The sequence below is a fragment of the Rhagoletis pomonella genome, unplaced genomic scaffold (genome assembly GCF_013731165.1).
Source record: "Rhagoletis pomonella isolate Grant_MI unplaced genomic scaffold, Rhpom_1.0 Rhpom_scaffold_00005, whole genome shotgun sequence".
Classification (NCBI taxonomy): domain Eukaryota; kingdom Metazoa; phylum Arthropoda; class Insecta; order Diptera; family Tephritidae; genus Rhagoletis; species Rhagoletis pomonella.
Window position 1 is genome coordinate 82,283,738 of NW_023458559.1, and position 7,493 is coordinate 82,291,230.

The 7,493-nt window shown below is 32.5% G+C and overlaps 1 protein-coding gene across 5 annotated transcripts in view; it reads left to right on the plus strand.

The window, feature by feature from the left end:
* The window catches only part of LOC118739704, a 26,507-nt gene that overhangs the window by 9,363 nt on the left and 9,651 nt on the right, over positions 1 to 7,493 (plus strand). For 2 of the 5 annotated variants that reach the window (XM_036471204.1, XM_036471207.1), the window contains exons 1-2: positions 1,900 to 2,092; positions 2,194 to 2,450. The exons of 1 other annotated variant lie outside the window; for it this stretch is intronic. The gene's annotated coding sequence lies outside the window, so the exon portion shown is untranslated. Of the gene's footprint in view, positions 1 to 1,899; positions 2,093 to 2,193; positions 2,451 to 7,493 lie in introns of those variants that run through there. 2 more of the 5 variants (XM_036471205.1, XM_036471206.1) reach the window with 2 other exon arrangements.

Below are 7,493 nucleotides of genomic sequence, written 5' to 3' on the forward strand. Positions count from 1 at the left end.
TTTTGTACTTTTGGTCACTAAAAAATGTCGCTGGCTCCCGGACTATTAGTAGCAAGTAGCGCTGCAGCCAATAAAAGAATGGACTCGAAACTTCTGATAGGATTCCTAACAGAGCATTGTCTTCTAGCAACACATGAGTTTAAATGAAGTCTTATAGAAGTACAAAAGATGTAGGAAGTGTAACTATAAGGAGGAAATTCCATATAAAAATAGATTTTGTTCATGCGTTATATGGAAGAAAATCGCCAACACCCTCGACACAAGAGAAATTTCCAAAATCAACGGGATTTTTCACAATCCTACTTATTATTTTACTAAACTTGAATTGAAAATTACTAAAAAACTCCACACCCAGTAATTTTCTGAAAATTCTGAACAAAAAAGTGAACATTTTGATAACATTTTTTATTTTTTTGAAATTTGTTAAATTTTTCTGAAATGTGCACAAATTTTGAAACTTCCGACATATGTACATGGTTTATGGTATAGAATTTGCTATAGGGGTGTTCATGAAAAGTGATAAACTGCTGACAAACTTGACAAAATGATAAATTTATCATTTTGACAAATGAACTGTCAAACTTTGCATGGAAATCTACTTAACCAAAGTTTATCACTTTATCAAACGATTTTGCTGGATAAAGGCATACATTTCAGCAAAATTCTACTCTGGCCGGTTGTCAGGAGAAAACACTTTTGCTACGAAGAAATAAAAAGCAAATGAACACAATGTACGAGGTAAGAATTAAACGTAACTAGCCATATAAGTTAAATAATAAACAGTTTTATGCAATTATTTACCAAAGTGCGTTCATGTAAAAATGCGGCTAAACTGATAAATTAAAGCAATTTACCCCTTTATCACTTTAGATAGGGGTCCTTATCTTATCTTATCTTATCTATCTATCCGCGGGTAGTGAATACACTGAAACAAAGAGTGATAAGTGAAACAGTTCGAGGAAAGCGAAACCCATAATAAGGTTGAATTTGTATTTTTAATCAAAATTCCATAATATATTGTTCAAATCCAGCAATTGTTATTGGAAGCGGTAATAATTTACAACGCATAAATGATTGTTTAGCATAGGAGCCATTCTTTTTTAAGTCCGACGGATTATGTCAAGTCTCCGATTCGCTTCAAATTTTTTTTTGTGGGTTCTATACATGAAATAAGCTAACACGTGTTCCAGGATATGATCTGTCAAAGTTTTAATTTTTTCGTGATTCTGACTAATCATGTACTTCTTCAAATAGATATATCTCGGGTTCTGCTCATCGTAGAGACTTCATCTTAACGTCATTTTAAAGCTAAAGAAACTTATATATTTTCAAAAAAAAATTAACGAAAAAAATTTATCACATAAAACATCGTGAATATATAAAAATGTGCTATTTACGTGAGTGCCACTGTATGTACATTAGGGCAGGTCAATTTGTATAGGAGATTTTTTCGACTATGCGCCTATAGCACAAAAGGACTCTACGTAAAATTCTAAGCAAATTTGCCGAAGAAACCATAAGACTAAAATCAATTTGGAGTTTGCCAAATTGCATTTTGCGGCAGTGTCGTAAAGAAGTGCTCAAATTTTGTATAAAAAAATGGTATAAGGGGTTTTTTGGCCCGTCCTAATGTACATACATATACATATACAAACATTTTTCATTACGTATCTGCTTAGTAAACTTTACTGGAATCTCACAGCCATGTGAAAGACGAAAAAGCTTTCACTTGGAATTCCCCACGTGGTGAACTACATATTAGCTTTAGCTGTAAACTTGAATAATAAACTTGAATTAGTTGCGTGTACTATTCTCGTTTCGTTTCCCCTTTCCGTAAACAAGCTGCAAATAGCAACGAACAAAGTTTTAGAAAATTTAGCCTTACTCAGTTGCTTATTGATTGCTGGCTTAGTGCGTTGATTTTTTGCGGATGGCGTGCATACATACGTTTATATGTATACCTTGACGAAAAAAAAATACAAAAAATATTTACATATATTTGATGTGATAGTTGAGAATTATGCCAATAGCATAAACGCGAATGCACGAAATACATAAATGTTCTTCGAAATAAGTCTCCAAATCATATAAAGTACGCGTTCAGAAACTGGAGTTGTGAATGGAAAAATATCTCGACATATCTATCGTTTAATATATTTTTACAACGCTTTTTTTATTTGTTTCTTTACAAAGCAAGCAGAACAAACGGTGGCGTTGACTAAAAACCGGCTTTCTCGGATAAATAGCCTATCTTGTTCGAAAAAAATTCTTATTGATCGTGTTAAATATGTTAAATGCAGTAGCGAATAAAAATATCTTATCATATACACATTTTGAAAATAAGATCGCTAACGTATCAACCGAAGTCATCGACAGAAAAAGTATGATCAAATTGCATAAATTAGAGCTGCGAAACGCCATTGTACCTACTGTAATGATTAAGTGATCTGGTGAGTTAATAAATGGTTGAGTAAGTTACTCTCAGTCTACTTCGACGCTGGAAGCCATTGGAGCCTACATTCATAATGTATAACAAGTATACAATTGTATTTGCATTGCAGGGAAATTGCAATCTCAGAATTTACCTGCACACGTAGCTAAATGCAAATTCACGCGCTAGATGTGTACAACGTAGAGTATGAAGATTAGACGTGGGCTTGATCTCCTTCTCGAGTCTCATGACGGTACTCGTTCAAGTCTAGTTCAGATTTTGCGTAACCACACATACAAAGGCGGCAAACAAAAACACATACAAATGTACACACTTACATATACTAATTACATATATACATGCATATATACATATGTACATCAAATACATAAGGACCCACCTGATATACAGCTGTACATAAATACCTAGTGAAAATGTACATACATAGATACATGCACATGCATATACGAATAATCATACATTGTACATACATACATATGTAGGCGTGTAGTGTTTACGTACTTTCGAAATGCAAAAGAGCAAGAGAACAGTTAATTTAACTGCGATCGCAGCTTCTAGTTTCTATTTCCGTTCTCTGAGTTTTTAATATTTAGAGCCAAGCTTTTGTTCCAAACGTCAAATCAAACGGAATAAGTTTGAATGCAAACACACCATATAGGGGCGTATTCCCGTATAAGAATTTTAATGAGAGATAGGTATAATTTCACACCATTCACCTACGTACATACGTGCACGTATACATGCGAACATATGTACATTTGCAAAGGCATATCATAAATGCCTACGGTCATTTAATTACAATTGAGTTATGTACATACATACATATTTAGATAGCCACATTATTATTCTTCTTAAATTATCTTTAGCGAATTTTCACAGTTTAAGCACTGAGATATTTCTGTATGAGAGGAGCTCCGAAATAATAATTTAATAATTTATCTTTTTTGTAATGAACAATTTCATCGAATACGGGTGGAATAATTGAAACAATCAACAGGTTAGCAAAGGGGAATAACAAAACGAAGAAAGAGTGCATAAAGAGAAGGGACTGGATTGGTAAGCGAGACGGCTAAAAGTTAGAGCCAGCTTATACTTACATACATACATACATATTTATGTAGCCATCTCCGCACACTGAGCCGCTCACTTAAGCTTTATTCTCGTATATTTTCCGTCCCAATTCCGCATTTACCTTTACTTACTATGTATGTAAATACTTATACATACATATATACCTACATACATATGTATGTATATGTAAGTACATGTGTATTCAAATTCATATTTCTTACTGGCATGCTATGATACGTGCTTATGTATTATGTATGCACACGAAACTATATATAAATATGTATTTACACACAATAACTTGCATTTTATTTACAAGCATACTATGTTTATATGCTTATGTATCTGTGTATACATGTCTACGTAAGTTTACTGATTTGCCTCTTGAAAAGTATAAAAGTACCCGAGTTTTTTCGCTTTGCGGATAAGGCGGCAATAGACGACTTCTTATTTGATATCGTCGATGCCTTTGCAAAACCACCCATCCAGCAGTTACAAAACCGCCTAAAATGCCGTTGTGGCAAAAATGATATTTGGTAACCCTAAACTCCAGTCATCGAGATTTATACATAAAAATCCTAAGATCGTTATTAAAACAATAGATTAATAAAATAATAGCTGGAGAAAATACCGCCTATCAAGTCAATGCCTTCAAAGAAAAGACATTTTTTCACTCTTCTGTAAAAATTAAGTGCCGGAAGATAGGCGGTTTTGCAAAGGCATCGAGGATATAGTATGTAACTTAAAGAAACAACCACTTTTTTAAGTGATCTTTTCAAGAAAAGGCGATTCATAATTTATTGTATTGTTCCCTTCCCATTGTGCTAAATGTATGTACATTCATAGATTTAATAATTTGTTATTAAATCCCTTTCTTATGAGAGCAAGTAACTATCCTCGAGACTTAAATTACGTTTAACTGGCTCAGTAAATGAGCATACACTGCTAGAATTAGAAGAATCATGCTTATTATCTTTTCGTGTGATCCTATCAAAGGTTAATTTAGAAATTCCGGGCTGGTCAATGAGAAAATAATTGATTTTTTTTTTAATGTCAGTTCACGTTACATATACCGTCATCTTTAGGTTCTCCTCAAAAGTCTAATATGTTAGATAAAATACATATGTTTTATAGCGAAAAAAATCCAGTTAAAAAAATTAATTTGGTTTAATTGAAATGGAAAATCTCATATGTTTATTGACGAAAATGCCTGAACGTATACCATAAGTTAAACAGGCCTAGTCGGAAAAGATCGAATGCTTAACATATGCAATTGAAATTTTTATGGTTTCATATATGTACATACATATTTATATACATACGTACATATGTACGTCCGAATGCTTTTTTTCTATCTATAATATGAATCATACATAAATGCAAATGCGTAAATATGTATTTAGGTATCTTTGCTACAGTATTATATATTCATGTATGTACACTTATTTGAATATTGCGTTGTGATTTGTGAAACTAAACGCTTTAATATTAATATTTACACTTATAGTTGGCAAATTAATTTGGAAAAATCGACTTTCCTTTTCAATTTATTTGTATGTATTTATTTCCTCTGCTAAATTGGTTTTATTAAGCGTCCTAAACAAATTTTTGTGAGTTGTTATTAGTGCGTACTGAATAGCTGTTCAGAAATATATGTAGGTCACCGTGGTTTTTCATTATATTTGCATGTGTACGCATGTACATACACCTTGTAGGAATTTGTTAGTTTAATTATGTCAAAGACTCATTACGTATGTACATACTTATGTAACACATACTATCTACATATGTATACATATTATGTACATATATACTATTTGATGGTTATCACACGACGTTTTTGATGTTTGCCTACTGACACGCTATTTTCTTTTTTTGTTTAGTATGGCTTAAAAGCAAAATCCAACCAACATGGATAGTCATTGACGAAGTTAGGAATAGAGTTCTGCAAACTTACCATTTGCGTTCCAAAAATTATTTATACATACATACATATACATATGGGCGTTTCCAGCGAAAAGTCTACCGCGAAAAAACTAAAAGTCCTATATCTAACTTAATTATAGGCCGATTTGGCTGCTTTTCATAATATACTATGTATACTGGTTATATAAGCAGAAACATTTCGGCCAAAAATGGTCGCGTTACCGCAGAACTCCACAGGCAAGCACCGATGGCCTACCAACTGTCATTTTGACGAGCAATATGATTGCAAGTTTTTGTGTGTGGGCATGACGCCACCAGACAACATTCTCTCAATTTCGATGTTTAAAAACATTTAAATCTTTTAAAAACTTGCTGAATTGTTTCCTAAAACACTAATCATAAATAATCCGATAGGGAACAGATTTTTATTTTGATTTAATATCGAAATTTTATCGATGTGATCACCAGCACGCTTACTTTCAATTGAAAATATGGCTGTCAAACTATAGAATTGCCTGCAATAGATTGGCAAACAATAAGCGCTGACATACATACATATATTGCATATAATAGGCGGTCTCCATTGGAAATATATTTTGTGACATGGTTATCATGACATCAAATCTTTTCAATGTTAATTTTAGTAATGTAACGTCACCCCAGTTACTTCAGCTGATTAAACAAAAAGCAGAAAAGATTTTTATATTTAAAAACTTGGAAAATTAACCTTAAAACATTTTAAATATTACTACAAAAACTTTTATAGAAATAGCCTTGCCCACTTCGCAGAATTTTCCAATTTTTTAACCCAAGTCCAAATCCACTTCTATTTTTTGTAATGTCACGCCAGCGTATATGTTTAGATACTAATATCGTTAAATCGCTACCACAAAAGTTTTATTTTTTTTTGCTGAATAAGGGGCCATTTAAGTGCTGTTCAAATCCAGAAAAATCTTTTTTAAATTTTAGCTTTAATTTTTTTTTTTAACTTTTTTTTCATTCAAGCGTAATGTAACGCCCATATCTATATATAATAGATATGTAAATTTAGCTTGGGTACTCAAATATTATTGAAAATATTACAAAATGCTAACTTGTGTGTTCATAGTGGTTAACGCCAAAAATGGTTTTATGTTTCACTTCAACCTTGTATTGTCTTGTCCTTTTTCAGGAACTTGTGATTCCTTAAAAGTGTTTTCTACACATACTACATATTGATGTATGCACGTATGCTCACACACATTTATGCACAAACCCATATGCTCCCCAAAAAGGCGTCTAACAAAAACTAGGCCTTGTCACCATATTTCTGGACATATCAAAGGTTAAAAATGCAACACGCCTTACTTACATACATGTGTACATACATATATAATTGAAACCAACCGCACACTACCTTTGTAAGAAAACAATATCGAGTTGGTATGGTTATTTATGGATATTGATGACGTCAGTGATGTGCAAAACCGAGGAAAGTACATACTTTCATACAAAAATAAATATACTATATACGTATGTATCTATGTACATATGTATGTATCTGGCGCTACATCTTTACAACGCCTCCAAATGTCAGATAGTTTTTTGTGGTAAGCTGTTTCATGGTAGAAATACAATCAGCCATAGAATCCTGACTCAGATTCCTTAAATTCCAAATTTTTTGTTTTTAAGGATTACCAATGTATGTATTCTTATAGTTTCGAGCGTTTTGATTAATCCTAAGAAATGATATTGACCTCAGAAGAGAATAACTCATTTTCTTGCGTGATATACATACCTCTGGGAAAAAATATTTATATTGCATATTATTTATATGATTGACCGAATATAAGTTGTTATTTCAGATAAAGATGGACATAAAATTATGTTTTTTATTTACCTGATATAAAAAGCAAACTAGTTACCATAAATTAACTAATAGCGTTTTCTTTTCTCGAAAAAAGGCTGCACTTATTCTGACTTGTGTTAGCCCTGTCACGTTTTCATGTTCTTTTTTCGGGCCTTTCACAAGGCGTCGTGTTCTTTTCTCAGCAGGTTGCGCTCTGAT